This window comes from Salvelinus alpinus, chromosome 10, assembly GCF_045679555.1.
Source record: "Salvelinus alpinus chromosome 10, SLU_Salpinus.1, whole genome shotgun sequence".
In the NCBI taxonomy this organism is placed as follows: Eukaryota; Metazoa; Chordata; class Actinopteri; order Salmoniformes; family Salmonidae; genus Salvelinus; species Salvelinus alpinus.
Genome location: NC_092095.1, coordinates 57133076 through 57148624, shown reverse-complemented (window position 1 = coordinate 57148624; position 15549 = coordinate 57133076). Strand labels below are relative to the sequence as shown.

Genomic DNA, 15549 nt, shown 5'->3' with positions numbered 1-15549 from the left:
CAGGGTAAGAGTGACAACAGGACCACATGTCAAAATGGGGGAAATCTTAGCAAATGACTTAATGGTTATTTTCAACGCAATCGTGTTTGATTTTTTTTGGGGGGGGGGGGGGGGGGGTATAACAAGGGATCTCACCTGTGACCCGTGGCTTGACTTTAGATGCGGCGAGTTCAATTACCCTGCAGACAATATTTTTTTCTCCCTGCCAATACAATCCAGTGACAACGACCGACGAGTTGTGCGTTCCGAGATGCCTTTTGTTATTTGCCTGTTTGTGACCCGCCGGTGAAATTCGTGCAATTCTCTTCCAACCTCTCATCAACTAGCTGTTTTTGCAAAATGTTAGAAATAAGATAGTTATTCACTGCTTATGTTAACTAGGTGTTATTTCCAGTATCGTAAGTCATTTATTTGTCAACTGGATATTACAAAGCAGAATGACTTGCAGGTGTTAAAAGATTGTCAGAAGTGGGATTTGAACCCACGCCTCCAGGGGAGACTGCGACCTGAACGCAGCGCCTTAGACCGCACGGCCATCCTGACTGTTTACAAATGGTCTTGGTGTCGGAATAAAGGGTACTAGGCAAAAGTAGAAATAGGCACGGCCTCCTGAGATCACCACAAAGACCAGTAAATGCACAATACTGACTTGCACTTTCAACATCAAATAGTCATTGGTTTTTATCAATTAAAAACTCCAGTCATTGATTTATCCTCAATATGTCCTTCAATGGAAAAGGCGTAGTAAATCGTCATTGATTGAGCGCTAAAGTGGCCTCAGAATATGGCCATTCTGATATAAAATACCTCAGGTAAGACTGAAAAAGTGTCTGGAAGTATCAGCAACCATCAGGGTAAGAGTGACAACAGGACCACATGTCAAAATGGGGGAAATCTTAGCAAATGACTTAATGATTATTTTCAACGCAATTGTGTTTGATTTTTTTTGGGGGGGGGGGGGGGTATAACAAGGGATCTCACCTGTGACCCGTGGCTTGACTTTAGATGCGGCGAGTTCAATTACCCTGCAGACAATATTTTTTTCTCCCTGCCAATACAATCCAGTGACAACGACCGACGAGTTGTGCGTTCCGAGATGCCTTTTGTTATTTGCCTGTTTGTGGCCCGCCGGTGAAATTCGTGCAATTCTCTTCCAACCTCTCATCAACTAGCTGTTTTTGCAAAATGTTAGAAATACGATAGTTATTCACTGCTTATGTTAACTAGGTGTTATTTCCAGTATGGTAAGTCATTTATTTGTCAACTGGATATTACAAAGCAGAATGACTTGCAGGTGTTAAAAGATTGTCAGAAGTGGGATTTGAACCCACGCCTCCAGGGGAGACTGCGACCTGAACGCAGCGCCTTAGACCGCACGGCCATCCTGACTGTTTACAAATGGTCTTGGTGTCGGAATAAAGGGTACTAGGCAAAAGTAGAAATAGGCACGGCCTCCTGAGATCACCACAAAGACCAGTAAATGCACAATACTGACTTGCACTTTCAACATCAAATAGTCATTGGTTTTTATCAATTAAAAACTCCAGTCATTGATTTATCCTCAATATGTCCTTCAATGGAAAAGGCGTAGTAAATCGTCATTGATTGAGCGCTAAAGTGGCCTCAGAATATGGCCATTCTGATATAAAATACCTCAGGTAAGACTGAAAAAGTGTCTGGAAGTATCAGCAACCATCAGGGTAAGAGTGACAACAGGACCACATGTCAAAATGGGGGAAATCTTAGCAAATGACTTAATGATTATTTTCAACGCAATTGTGTTTGATTTTTTTTGGGGGGGGGGGGTATAACAAGGGATCTCACCTGTGACCCGTGGCTTGACTTTAGATGCGGCGAGTTCAATTACCCTGCAGACAATATTTTTTTCTCCCTGCCAATACAATCCAGTGACAACGACCGACGAGTTGTGCGTTCCGAGATGCCTTTTGTTATTTGCCTGTTTGTGGCCCGCCGGTGAAATTCGTGCAATTCTCTTCCAACCTCTCATCAACTAGCTGTTTTTGCAAAATGTTAGAAATACGATAGTTATTCACTGCTTATGTTAACTAGGTGTTATTTCCAGTATCGTAAGTCATTTATTTGTCAACTGGATATTACAAAGCAGAATGACTTGCAGGTGTTAAAAGTTTGTCAGAAGTGGGATTTGAACCCACGCCTCCAGGGGAGACTGCGACCTGAACGCAGCGCCTTTGACCGCTCGGCCATCCTGACTGTTTACAAATGGTCTTGGTGTCGGGATAAAGGGTACTAGGCAAAAGCAGAAATAGGCACGGCCTCCTGAGATCACCACAAAGACCAGTAAATGCACAATACTGACTTGCACTTTCAACATCAAATAGTCATTGGTTTTTATCAATTAAAAACTCCAGTCATTGATTTATCCTCAATATGTCCTTCAATGGAAAAGGCGTAGTAAATCGTCATTGATTGAGCGCTAAAGTGGCCTCAGAATATGGCCATTCTGATATAAAATACCTCAGATAAGACTGAAAAAGTGTCTGGAAGTATCAGCAACCATCAGGGTAAGAGTGACAACAGGACCACATATCAAAATGGGGGAAATCTTAGCAAATGACTTAATGGTTATTTTCAACGCAATCGTGTTTGATTTTTTGGGGGGAGGGGGGGGGGTATAACAAGGGATCTCACCTGTGACCCGTGGCTTGACTTTAGATGCGGCGAGTTCAATTACCCTGCAGGCAATATTTTTTTCTCCCTGCCAATACAATCCAGTGACAACGACCGACGAGGTGTGCGTTCCAACCTTTTGTTATTTGCCTGTTTGTGGCCCGCCGGTGAAATTCGTGCAATTCTCTTCCAACCTCTCATCAACTAGCTGTTTTTGCAAAATGTTAGAAATACGATAGTTATTCACTGCTTATGTTAACTAGGTGTTATTTCCAGTATCGTAAGTCATTTATTTGTCAACTGGATATTACAAAGCAGAATGACTTGCAGGTGTTAAAAGATTGTCAGAAGTGGGATTTGAACCCACTCCTCCAGGGGAGACTGCGACCTGAACGCAGCGCCTTAGACCGCTCGGCCATCCTGACTGCTTACAAATGGTCTTGGTGTCGGGATAAAGGGTACTAGGCAAAAGTAGAAATAGGCACGGCCTCCTGAGATCACCACAAAGACCAGTAAATGCACAATACTGACTTGCACTTTCAACATCAAATAGTCATTGGTTTTTATCAATTAAAAACTCCAGTCATTGATTTATCCTCAATATGTCCTTCAATGGAAAAGGCGTAGTAAATCGTCATTGATTGAGCGCTAAAGTGGCCTCAGAATATGGCCATTCTGATATAAAATACCTCAGATAAGACTGAAAAAGTGTCTGGAAGTATCAGCAACCATCAGGGTAAGAGTGACAACAGGACCACATGTCAAAATGGGGGAAATCTTAGCAAATGACTTAATGGTTATTTTCAACCCAATCGTGTTTGATTTTTTTTGGGGGGGGGGGGGGGGGTATAACAAGGGATCTCACCTGTGACCCGTGGCTTGACTTTAGATGCGGCGAGTTCAATTACCCTGCAGACAATATTTTTTTCTCCCTGCCAATACAATCCAGTGACAACGACCGACGAGTTGTGCGTTCCGAGATGCCTTTTGTTATTTGCCTGTTTGTGGCCCGCCGGTGAAATTCGTGCAATTCTCTTCCAACCTCTCACCAACTAGCTGTTTTTGCAAAATGTTAGAAATACGATAGTTATTCACTGCTTATGTTAACTAGGTGTTATTTCCAGTATCGTAAGTCATTTATTTGTCAACTGGATATTACAAAGCAGAATGACTTGCAGGTGTTAAAAGATTGTCAGAAGTGGGATTTGAACCCACGCCTCCAGGGGAGACTGCGACCTGAACGCAGCGCCTTAGACCGCTCGGCCATCCTGACTGTTTACAAATGGACTTGGTGTCGGGATAAAGGGTACTAGGCAAAAGTAGAAATAGGCACGGCCTCCTGAGATCACCACAAAGACCAGTAAATGCACAATACTGACTTGCACTTTCAACATCAAATAGTCATTGGTTTTTATCAATTAAAAACTCCAGTCATTGATTTATCCTCAATATGTCCTTCAATGGAAAAGGCGTAGTAAATCGTCATTGATTGAGCGCTAAAGTGGCCTCAGAATATGGCCATTCTGATATAAAATACCTCAGATAAGACTGAAAAAGTGTCTGGAAGTATCAGCAACCATCAGGGTAAGAGTGACAACAGGACCACATGTCAAAATGGGGGAAATCTTAGCAAATGACTTAATGATTATTTTCAACGCAATTGTGTTTGATTTTTTTTTGGGGGGGGGGTATAACAAGGGATCTCACCTGTGACCCGTGGCTTGACTTTAGATGCGGCGAGTTCAATTACCCTGCAGACAATATTTTTTTCTCCCTGCCAATACAATCCAGTGACAACGACCGACGAGTTGTGCGTTCCGAGATGCCTTTTGTTATTTGCCTGTTTGTGGCCCGCCGGTGAAATTCGTGCAATTCTCTTCCAACCTCTCATCAACTAGCTGTTTTTGCAAAATGTTAGAAATACGATAGTTATTCACTGCTTATGTTAACTAGGTGTTATTTCCAGTATGGTAAGTCATTTATTTGTCAACTGGATATTACAAAGCAGAATGACTTGCAGGTGTTAAAAGATTGTCAGAAGTGGGATTTGAACCCACACCTCCAGGGGAGACTGCGACCTGAACGCAGCGCCTTAGACCGCACGGCCATCCTGACTGTTTACAAATGGTCTTGGTGTCGGGATAAAGGGTACTAGGCAAAAGTAGAAATAGGCACGGCCTCCTGAGATCACCACAAAGACCAGTAAATGCACAATACTGACTTGCACTTTCAACATCAAATAGTCATTGGTTTTTATCAATTAAAAACTCCAGTCATTGATTTATCCTCAATATGTCCTTCAATGGAAAAGGCGTAGTAAATCGTCATTGATTGAGCGCTAAAGTGGCCTCAGAATATGGCCATTCTGATATAAAATACCTCAGATAAGACTGAAAAAGTGTCTGGAAGTATCAGCAACCATCAGGGTAAGAGTGACAACAGGACCACATGTCAAAATGGGGGAAATCCTAGCAAATGACTTAATGGTTATTTTCAACGCAATCGTGTTTGATTTTTTTTGGGGGGGGGGGGGGGGGGTATAACAAGGGATCTCACCTGTGACCCGTGGCTTGACTTTAGATGCGGCGAGTTCAATTACCCTGCAGACAATATTTTTTTCTCCCTGCCAATACAATCCAGTGACAACGACCGACGAGTTGTGCGTTCCGAGATGCCTTTTGTTATTTGCCTGTTTGTGGCCAGCCGGTGAAATTCGTGCAATTCTCTTCCAACCTCTCATCAACTAGCTGTTTTTGCAAAATGTTAGAAATACGATAGTTATTCACTGCTTATGTTAACTAGGTGTTATTTCCAGTATCGTAAGTCATTTATTTGTCAACTGGATATTACAAAGCAGAATGACTTGCAGGTGTTAAAAGATTGTCAGAAGTGGGATTTGAACCCACGCCTCCAGGGGAGACTGCGACCTGAACGCAGCGCCTTAGACCGCTCGGCCATCCTGACTGTTTACAAATGGTCTTGGTGTCGGGATAAAGGGTACTAGGCAAAAGTAGAAATAGGCACGGCCTCCTGAGATCACCACAAAGACCAGTAAATGCACAATAGAGATCACCACAAAGACCAGTAAATGCACAATACTGACTTGCACTTTCAACATCAAATAGACATTGGTTTTTATCAATTAAAAACTCCAGTCATTGATTTATCCTCAATATGTCCTTCAATGGAAAAGGCGTAGTAAATCGTCATTGATTGAGCGCTAAAGTGGCCTCAGAATATGGCCATTCTGATATAAAATACCTCAGGTAAGACTGAAAAAGTGTCTGGAAGTATCAGCAACCATCAGGGTAAGAGTGACAACAGGACCACATGTCAAAATGGGGGAAATCTTAGCAAATGACTTAATGATTATTTTCAACGCAATTGTGTTTGATTTTTTGGGGGGGGGGGGGGTATAACAAGGGATCTCACCTGTGACCCGTGGCTTGACTTTAGATGCGGCGAGTTCAATTACCCTGCAGACAATATTTTTTTCTCCCTGCCAATACAATCCAGTGACAACGACCGACGAGTTGTGCGTTCCGAGATGCCTTTTGTTATTTGCCTGTTTGTGGCCCGCCGGTGAAATTCGTGCAATTCTCTTCCAACCTCTCATCAACTAGCTGTTTTTGCAAAATGTTAGAAATACGATAGTTATTCACTGCTTATGTTAACTAGGTGTTATTTCCAGTATGGTAAGTCATTTATTTGTCAACTGGATATTACAAAGCAGAATGACTTGCAGGTGTTAAAAGATTGTCAGAAGTGGGATTTGAACCCACACCTCCAGGGGAGACTGCGACCTGAACGCAGCGCCTTAGACCGCACGGCCATCCTGACTGTTTACAAATGGTCTTGGTGTCGGGATAAAGGGTACTAGGCAAAAGTAGAAATAGGCACGGCCTCCTGAGATCACCACAAAGACCAGTAAATGCACAATACTGACTTGCACTTTCAACATCAAATAGTCATTGGTTTTTATCAATTAAAAACTCCAGTCATTGATTTATCCTCAATATGTCCTTCAATGGAAAAGGCGTAGTAAATCGTCATTGATTGAGCGCTAAAGTGGCCTCAGAATATGGCCATTCTGATATAAAATACCTCAGATAAGACTGAAAAAGTGTCTGGAAGTATCAGCAACCATCAGGGTAAGAGTGACAACAGGACCACATGTCAAAATGGGGGAAATCCTAGCAAATGACTTAATGGTTATTTTCAACGCAATCGTGTTTGATTTTTTTTTGGGGGGGGGGGGGGGGGTATAACAAGGGATCTCACCTGTGACCCGTGGCTTGACTTTAGATGCGGCGAGTTCAATTACCCTGCAGACAATATTTTTTTCTCCCTGCCAATACAATCCAGTGACAACGACCGACGAGTTGTGCGTTCCGAGATGCCTTTTGTTATTTGCCTGTTTGTGGCCAGCCGGTGAAATTCGTGCAATTCTCTTCCAACCTCTCATCAACTAGCTGTTTTTGCAAAATGTTAGAAATACGATAGTTATTCACTGCTTATGTTAACTAGGTGTTATTTCCAGTATCGTAAGTCATTTATTTGTCAACTGGATATTACAAAGCAGAATGACTTGCAGGTGTTAAAAGATTGTCAGAAGTGGGATTTGAACCCACGCCTCCAGGGGAGACTGCGACCTGAACGCAGCGCCTTAGACCGCTCGGCCATCCTGACTGTTTACAAATGGTCTTGGTGTCGGGATAAAGGGTACTAGGCAAAAGTAGAAATAGGCACGGCCTCCTGAGATCACCACAAAGACCAGTAAATGCACAATAGAGATCACCACAAAGACCAGTAAATGCACAATACTGACTTGCACTTTCAACATCAAATAGACATTGGTTTTTATCAATTAAAAACTCCAGTCATTGATTTATCCTCAATATGTCCTTCAATGGAAAAGGCGTAGTAAATCGTCATTGATTGAGCGCTAAAGTGGCCTCAGAATATGGCCATTCTGATATAAAATACCTCAGATAAGACTGAAAAAGTGTCTGGAAGTATCAGCAACCATCAGGGTAAGAGTGACAACAGGACCACATGTCAAAATGGGGGAAATCTTAGCAAATGACTTAATGGTTATTTTCAACGCAATCGTGTTTGATTTTTTTTTGGGGGGGGGGGGGTATAACAAGGGATCTCACCTGTGACCCGTGGCTTGACTTTAGATGCGGCGAGTTCAATTACCCTGCAGACAATATTTTTTTCTCCCTGCCAATACAATCCAGTGACAACGACCGACGAGTTGTGCGTTCCACCTTTTGTTATTTGCCTGTTTGTGGCCCGCCGGTGAAATTCGTGCAATTCTCTTCCAACCTCTCATCAACTAGCTGTTTTTGCAAAATGTTAGAAATACGATAGTTATTCACTGCTTATGTTAACTAGGTGTTATTTCCAGTATCGTAAGTCATTTATTTGTCAACTGGATATTACAAAGCAGAATGACTTGCAGGTGTTAAAAGACTGTCAGAAGTGGGATTTGAACCCACGCCTCCAGGGGAGACTGCGACCTGAACGCAGCGCCTTAGACCGCACGGCCATCCTGACTGTTTACAAATGGTCTTGGTGTCGGAATAAAGGGTACTAGGCAAAAGTAGAAATAGGCACGGCCTCCTGAGATCACCACAAAGACCAGTAAATGCACAATACTGACTTGCACTTTCAACATCAAATAGTCATTGGTTTTTATCAATTAAAAACTCCAGTCATTGATTTATCCTCAATATGTCCTTCAATGGAAAAGGCGTAGTAAATCGTCATTGATTGAGCGCTAAAGTGGCCTCAGAATATGGCCATTCTGATATAAAATACCTCAGGTAAGACTGAAAAAGTGTCTGGAAGTATCAGCAACCATCAGGGTAAGAGTGACAACAGGACCACATGTCAAAATGGGGGAAATCTTAGCAAATGACTTAATGATTATTTTCAACGCAATTGTGTTTGATTTTTTTTGGGGGGGGGGGGTATAACAAGGGATCTCACCTGTGACCCGTGGCTTGACTTTAGATGCGGCGAGTTCAATTACCCTGCAGACAATATTTTTTTCTCCCTGCCAATACAATCCAGTGACAACGACCGACGAGTTGTGCGTTCCGAGATGCCTTTTGTTATTTGCCTGTTTGTGGCCCGCCGGTGAAATTCGTGCAATTCTCTTCCAACCTCTCATCAACTAGCTGTTTTTGCAAAATGTTAGAAATACGATAGTTATTCACTGCTTATGTTAACTAGGTGTTATTTCCAGTATCGTAAGTCATTTATTTGTCAACTGGATATTACAAAGCAGAATGACTTGCAGGTGTTAAAAGTTTGTCAGAAGTGGGATTTAAACCCACGCCTCCAGGGGAGACTGCGACCTGAACGCAGCGCCTTTGACCGCTCGGCCATCCTGACTGTTTACAAATGGTCTTGGTGTCGGGATAAAGGGTACTAGGCAAAAGCAGAAATAGGCACGGCCTCCTGAGATCACCACAAAGACCAGTAAATGCACAATACTGACTTGCACTTTCAACATCAAATAGTCATTGGTTTTTATCAATTAAAAACTCCAGTCATTGATTTATCCTCAATATGTCCTTCAATGGAAAAGGCGTAGTAAATCGTCATTGATTGAGCGCTAAAGTGGCCTCAGAATATGGCCATTCTGATATAAAATACCTCAGATAAGACTGAAAAAGTGTCTGGAAGTATCAGCAACCATCAGGGTAAGAGTGACAACAGGACCACATATCAAAATGGGGGAAATCTTAGCAAATGACTTAATGGTTATTTTCAACGCAATCGTGTTTGATTTTTTGGGGGGAGGGGGGGGGGTATAACAAGGGATCTCACCTGTGACCCGTGGCTTGACTTTAGATGCGGCGAGTTCAATTACCCTGCAGGCAATATTTTTTTCTCCCTGCCAATACAATCCAGTGACAACGACCGACGAGGTGTGCGTTCCGAGATGCCTTTTGTTATTTGCCTGTTTGTGGCCCGCCGGTGAAATTCGTGCAATTCTCTTCCAACCTCTCATCAACTAGCTGTTTTTGCAAAATGTTAGAAATACGATAGTTATTCACTGCTTATGTTAACTAGGTGTTATTTCCAGTATCGTAAGTCATTTATTTGTCAACTGGATATTACAAAGCAGAATGACTTGCAGGTGTTAAAAGATTGTCAGAAGTGGGATTTGAACCCACTCCTCCAGGGGAGACTGCGACCTGAACGCAGCGCCTTAGACCCCTCGGCCATCCTGGCTGCTTACAAATGGTCTTGGTGTCGGGATAAAGGGTACTAGGCAAAAGTAGAAATAGGCACGGCCTCCTGAGATCACCACAAAGACCAGTAAATGCACAATACTGACTTGCACTTTCAACATCAAATAGTCATTGGTTTTTATCAATTAAAAACTCCAGTCATTGATTTATCCTCAATATGTCCTTCAATGGAAAAGGCGTAGTAAATCGTCATTGATTGAGCGCTAAAGTGGCCTCAGAATATGGCCATTCTGATATAAAATACCTCAGATAAGACTGAAAAAGTGTCTGGAAGTATCAGCAACCATCAGGGTAAGAGTGACAACAGGACCACATGTCAAAATGGGGGAAATCTTAGCAAATGACTTAATGGTTATTTTCAACGCAATCGTGTTTGATTTTTTTTGGGGGGGGGGGGGGGGTCCAACAAGGGATCTCACCTGTGACCCGTGGCTTGACTTTAGATGCGGCGAGTTCAATTACCCTGCAGACAATATTTTTTTCTCCCTGCCAATACAATCCAGTGACAACGACCGACGAGTTGTGCGTTCCGAGATGCCTTTTGTTATTTGCCTGTTTGTGGCCCGCCGGTGAAATTCGTGCAATTCTCTTCCAACCTCTCATCAACTAGCTGTTTTTGCAAAATGTTAGAAATACGATAGTTATTCACTGCTTATGTTAACTAGGTGTTATTTCCAGTATCGTAAGTCATTTATTTGTCAACTGGATATTACAAAGCAGAATGACTTGCAGGTGTTAAAAGATTGTCAGAAGTGGGATTTGAACCCACGCCTCCAGGGGAGACTGCGACCTGAACGCAGCGCCTTAGACCGCTCGGCCATCCTGACTGTTTACAAATGGACTTGGTGTCGGGATAAAGGGTACTAGGCAAAAGTAGAAATAGGCACGGCCTCCTGAGATCACCACAAAGACCAGTAAATGCACAATACTGACTTGCACTTTCAACATCAAATAGTCATTGGTTTTTATCAATTAAAAACTCCAGTCATTGATTTATCCTCAATATGTCCTTCAATGGAAAAGGCGTAGTAAATCGTCATTGATTGAGCGCTAAAGTGGCCTCAGAATATGGCCATTCTGATATAAAATACCTCAGATAAGACTGAAAAAGTGTCTGGAAGTATCAGCAACCATCAGGGTAAGAGTGACAACAGGACCACATGTCAAAATGGGGGAAATCTTAGCAAATGACTTAATGATTATTTTCAACGCAATTGTGTTTGATTTTTTTTGGGGGGGGGGGTATAACAAGGGATCTCACCTGTGACCCGTGGCTTGACTTTAGATGCGGCGAGTTCAATTACCCTGCAGACAATATTTTTTTCTCCCTGCCAATACAATCCAGTGACAACGACCGACGAGTTGTGCGTTCCGAGATGCCTTTTGTTATTTGCCTGTTTGTGGCCCGCCGGTGAAATTCGTGCAATTCTCTTCCAACCTCTCATCAACTAGCTGTTTTTGCAAAATGTTAGAAATACGATAGTTATTCACTGCTTATGTTAACTAGGTGTTATTTCCAGTATGGTAAGTCATTTATTTGTCAACTGGATATTACAAAGCAGAATGACTTGCAGGTGTTAAAAGATTGTCAGAAGTGGGATTTGAACCCACACCTCCAGGGGAGACTGCGACCTGAACGCAGCGCCTTAGACCGCACGGCCATCCTGACTGTTTACAAATGGTCTTGGTGTCGGGATAAAGGGTACTAGGCAAAAGTAGAAATAGGCACGGCCTCCTGAGATCACCACAAAGACCAGTAAATGCACAATACTGACTTGCACTTTCAACATCAAATAGTCATTGGTTTTTATCAATTAAAAACTCCAGTCATTGATTTATCCTCAATATGTCCTTCAATGGAAAAGGCGTAGTAAATCGTCATTGATTGAGCGCTAAAGTGGCCTCAGAATATGGCCATTCTGATATAAAATACCTCAGATAAGACTGAAAAAGTGTCTGGAAGTATCAGCAACCATCAGGGTAAGAGTGACAACAGGACCACATGTCAAAATGGGGGAAATCCTAGCAAATGACTTAATGGTTATTTTCAACGCAATCGTGTTTGATTTTTTTTGGGGGGGGGGGGGGGGGGGTATAACAAGGGATCTCACCTGTGACCCGTGGCTTGACTTTAGATGCGGCGAGTTCAATTACCCTGCAGACAATATTTTTTTCTCCCTGCCAATACAATCCAGTGACAACGACCGACGAGTTGTGCGTTCCGAGATGCCTTTTGTTATTTGCCTGTTTGTGGCCAGCCGGTGAAATTCGTGCAATTCTCTTCCAACCTCTCATCAACTAGCTGTTTTTGCAAAATGTTAGAAATACGATAGTTATTCACTGCTTATGTTAACTAGGTGTTATTTCCAGTATCGTAAGTCATTTATTTGTCAACTGGATATTACAAAGCAGAATGACTTGCAGGTGTTAAAAGATTGTCAGAAGTGGGATTTGAACCCACGCCTCCAGGGGAGACTGCGACCTGAACGCAGCGCCTTAGACCGCTCGGCCATCCTGACTGTTTACAAATGGTCTTGGTGTCGGGATAAAGGGTACTAGGCAAAAGTAGAAATAGGCACGGCCTCCTGAGATCACCACAAAGACCAGTAAATGCACAATAGAGATCACCACAAAGACCAGTAAATGCACAATACTGACTTGCACTTTCAACATCAAATAGACATTGGTTTTTATCAATTAAAAACTCCAGTCATTGATTTATCCTCAATATGTCCTTCAATGGAAAAGGCGTAGTAAATCGTCATTGATTGAGCGCTAAAGTGGCCTCAGAATATGGCCATTCTGATATAAAATACCTCAGGTAAGACTGAAAAAGTGTCTGGAAGTATCAGCAACCATCAGGGTAAGAGTGACAACAGGACCACATGTCAAAATGGGGGAAATCTTAGCAAATGACTTAATGATTATTTTCAACGCAATTGTGTTTGATTTTTTGGGGGGGGGGGGGGTATAACAAGGGATCTCACCTGTGACCCGTGGCTTGACTTTAGATGCGGCGAGTTCAATTACCCTGCAGACAATATTTTTTTCTCCCTGCCAATACAATCCAGTGACAACGACCGACGAGTTGTGCGTTCCGAGATGCCTTTTGTTATTTGCCTGTTTGTGGCCCGCCGGTGAAATTCGTGCAATTCTCTTCCAACCTCTCATCAACTAGCTGTTTTTGCAAAATGTTAGAAATACGATAGTTATTCACTGCTTATGTTAACTAGGTGTTATTTCCAGTATGGTAAGTCATTTATTTGTCAACTGGATATTACAAAGCAGAATGACTTGCAGGTGTTAAAAGATTGTCAGAAGTGGGATTTGAACCCACACCTCCAGGGGAGACTGCGACCTGAACGCAGCGCCTTAGACCGCACGGCCATCCTGACTGTTTACAAATGGTCTTGGTGTCGGGATAAAGGGTACTAGGCAAAAGTAGAAATAGGCACGGCCTCCTGAGATCACCACAAAGACCAGTAAATGCACAATACTGACTTGCACTTTCAACATCAAATAGTCATTGGTTTTTATCAATTAAAAACTCCAGTCATTGATTTATCCTCAATATGTCCTTCAATGGAAAAGGCGTAGTAAATCGTCATTGATTGAGCGCTAAAGTGGCCTCAGAATATGGCCATTCTGATATAAAATACCTCAGATAAGACTGAAAAAGTGTCTGGAAGTATCAGCAACCATCAGGGTAAGAGTGACAACAGGACCACATGTCAAAATGGGGGAAATCCTAGCAAATGACTTAATGGTTATTTTCAACGCAATCGTGTTTGATTTTTTTTTGGGGGGGGGGGGGGGGTATAACAAGGGATCTCACCTGTGACCCGTGGCTTGACTTTAGATGCGGCGAGTTCAATTACCCTGCAGACAATATTTTTTTCTCCCTGCCAATACAATCCAGTGACAACGACCGACGAGTTGTGCGTTCCGAGATGCCTTTTGTTATTTGCCTGTTTGTGGCCAGCCGGTGAAATTCGTGCAATTCTCTTCCAACCTCTCATCAACTAGCTGTTTTTGCAAAATGTTAGAAATACGATAGTTATTCACTGCTTATGTTAACTAGGTGTTATTTCCAGTATCGTAAGTCATTTATTTGTCAACTGGATATTACAAAGCAGAATGACTTGCAGGTGTTAAAAGATTGTCAGAAGTGGGATTTGAACCCACGCCTCCAGGGGAGACTGCGACCTGAACGCAGCGCCTTAGACCGCTCGGCCATCCTGACTGTTTACAAATGGTCTTGGTGTCGGGATAAAGGGTACTAGGCAAAAGTAGAAATAGGCACGGCCTCCTGAGATCACCACAAAGACCAGTAAATGCACAATAGAGATCACCACAAAGACCAGTAAATGCACAATACTGACTTGCACTTTCAACATCAAATAGACATTGGTTTTTATCAATTAAAAACTCCAGTCATTGATTTATCCTCAATATGTCCTTCAATGGAAAAGGCGTAGTAAATCGTCATTGATTGAGCGCTAAAGTGGCCTCAGAATATGGCCATTCTGATATAAAATACCTCAGATAAGACTGAAAAAGTGTCTGGAAGTATCAGCAACCATCAGGGTAAGAGTGACAACAGGACCACATGTCAAAATGGGGGAAATCTTAGCAAATGACTTAATGGTTATTTTCAACGCAATCGTGTTTGATTTTTTTTTGGGGGGGGGGGGGTATAACAAGGGATCTCACCTGTGACCCGTGGCTTGACTTTAGATGCGGCGAGTTCACTTACCCTGCAGACAATCTTTTTTTCTCCCTGCCAATACAATCCAGTGACAACGACCGACGAGTTGTGCGTTCCACCTTTTGTTATTTGCCTGTTTGTGGCCCGCCGGTGAAATTCGTGCAATTCTCTTCCAACCTCTCATCAACTAGCTGTTTTTGCAAAATGTTAGAAATACGATAGTTATTCACTGCTTATGTTAACTAGGTGTTATTTCCAGTATCGTAAGTCATTTATTTGTCAACTGGATATTACAAAGCAGAATGACTTGCAGGTGTTAAAAGACTGTCAGAAGTGGGATTTGAACCCACGCCTCCAGGGGAGACTGCGACCTGAACGCAGCGCCTTAGACCGCTCGGCCATCCTGACTGTTTACAAATGGTCTTGGTGTCGGGATAAAGGGTACTAGGCAAAAGTAGAAATAGGCACGGCCTCCTGAGATCACCACAAAGACCAGTAAATGCACAATAGAGATCACCACAAAGACCAGTAAATGCACAATACTGACTTGCACTTTCAACATCAAATAGACATTGGTTTTTATCAATTAAAAACTCCAGTCATTGATTTATCCTCAATATGTCCTTCAATGGAAAAGGCGTAGTAAATCGTCATTGATTGAGCGCTAAAGTGGCCTCAGAATATGGCCATTCTGATATAAAATACCTCAGATAAGACTGAAAAAGTGTCTGGAAGTATCAGCAACCATCAGGGTAAGAGTGACAACAGGACCACATGTCAAAATGGGGGAAATCTTAGCAAATGACTTAATGGTTATTTTCAACGCAATCGTGTTTGATTTTTTTTTGGGGGGGGGGGGGTATAACAAGGGATCTCACCTGTGACCCGTGGCTTGACTTTAGATGCGGCGAGTTCAATTAC

General features: G+C 42.6%; 18 non-coding genes across 18 annotated transcripts; all 18 read right to left on the bottom strand.

Annotated features, from left to right (window-relative positions):
* Positions 1 to 460: 460 nt before the first annotated feature.
* Positions 461 to 543, bottom strand: trnal-cag (transfer RNA leucine (anticodon CAG)). The gene has a single exon. It is a non-coding gene; the product is annotated as a tRNA-Leu (tRNA).
* A 763-nt stretch (positions 544 to 1306) lies between these two features.
* Positions 1307 to 1389, bottom strand: trnal-cag (transfer RNA leucine (anticodon CAG)). The gene has a single exon. It is a non-coding gene; the product is annotated as a tRNA-Leu (tRNA).
* A 760-nt stretch (positions 1390 to 2149) lies between these two features.
* On the bottom strand, positions 2150 to 2232 carry trnal-cag (transfer RNA leucine (anticodon CAG)). The gene has a single exon. It is a non-coding gene; the product is annotated as a tRNA-Leu (tRNA).
* Positions 2233 to 2991: 759 nt separating this feature from the next.
* trnal-cag (transfer RNA leucine (anticodon CAG)) lies at positions 2992 to 3074 on the bottom strand. The gene has a single exon. It is a non-coding gene; the product is annotated as a tRNA-Leu (tRNA).
* Positions 3075 to 3839: 765 nt separating this feature from the next.
* On the bottom strand, positions 3840 to 3922 carry trnal-cag (transfer RNA leucine (anticodon CAG)). Its single transcript has one exon. It is a non-coding gene; the product is annotated as a tRNA-Leu (tRNA).
* A 759-nt stretch (positions 3923 to 4681) lies between these two features.
* trnal-cag (transfer RNA leucine (anticodon CAG)) lies at positions 4682 to 4764 on the bottom strand. Its single transcript has one exon. It is a non-coding gene; the product is annotated as a tRNA-Leu (tRNA).
* A 766-nt stretch (positions 4765 to 5530) lies between these two features.
* On the bottom strand, positions 5531 to 5613 carry trnal-cag (transfer RNA leucine (anticodon CAG)). The gene has a single exon. It is a non-coding gene; the product is annotated as a tRNA-Leu (tRNA).
* A 793-nt stretch (positions 5614 to 6406) lies between these two features.
* Positions 6407 to 6489, bottom strand: trnal-cag (transfer RNA leucine (anticodon CAG)). Its single transcript has one exon. It is a non-coding gene; the product is annotated as a tRNA-Leu (tRNA).
* A 766-nt stretch (positions 6490 to 7255) lies between these two features.
* Positions 7256 to 7338, bottom strand: trnal-cag (transfer RNA leucine (anticodon CAG)). The gene has a single exon. It is a non-coding gene; the product is annotated as a tRNA-Leu (tRNA).
* A 790-nt stretch (positions 7339 to 8128) lies between these two features.
* Positions 8129 to 8211, bottom strand: trnal-cag (transfer RNA leucine (anticodon CAG)). The gene has a single exon. It is a non-coding gene; the product is annotated as a tRNA-Leu (tRNA).
* Positions 8212 to 8971: 760 nt separating this feature from the next.
* On the bottom strand, positions 8972 to 9054 carry trnal-cag (transfer RNA leucine (anticodon CAG)). The gene has a single exon. It is a non-coding gene; the product is annotated as a tRNA-Leu (tRNA).
* Positions 9055 to 9817: 763 nt separating this feature from the next.
* Positions 9818 to 9900, bottom strand: trnal-cag (transfer RNA leucine (anticodon CAG)). Its single transcript has one exon. It is a non-coding gene; the product is annotated as a tRNA-Leu (tRNA).
* A 764-nt stretch (positions 9901 to 10664) lies between these two features.
* On the bottom strand, positions 10665 to 10747 carry trnal-cag (transfer RNA leucine (anticodon CAG)). Its single transcript has one exon. It is a non-coding gene; the product is annotated as a tRNA-Leu (tRNA).
* Positions 10748 to 11506: 759 nt separating this feature from the next.
* Positions 11507 to 11589, bottom strand: trnal-cag (transfer RNA leucine (anticodon CAG)). The gene has a single exon. It is a non-coding gene; the product is annotated as a tRNA-Leu (tRNA).
* Positions 11590 to 12356: 767 nt separating this feature from the next.
* trnal-cag (transfer RNA leucine (anticodon CAG)) lies at positions 12357 to 12439 on the bottom strand. Its single transcript has one exon. It is a non-coding gene; the product is annotated as a tRNA-Leu (tRNA).
* A 793-nt stretch (positions 12440 to 13232) lies between these two features.
* trnal-cag (transfer RNA leucine (anticodon CAG)) lies at positions 13233 to 13315 on the bottom strand. The gene has a single exon. It is a non-coding gene; the product is annotated as a tRNA-Leu (tRNA).
* Positions 13316 to 14080: 765 nt separating this feature from the next.
* Positions 14081 to 14163, bottom strand: trnal-cag (transfer RNA leucine (anticodon CAG)). The gene has a single exon. It is a non-coding gene; the product is annotated as a tRNA-Leu (tRNA).
* A 790-nt stretch (positions 14164 to 14953) lies between these two features.
* On the bottom strand, positions 14954 to 15036 carry trnal-cag (transfer RNA leucine (anticodon CAG)). The gene has a single exon. It is a non-coding gene; the product is annotated as a tRNA-Leu (tRNA).
* Positions 15037 to 15549: the final 513 nt, after the last annotated feature.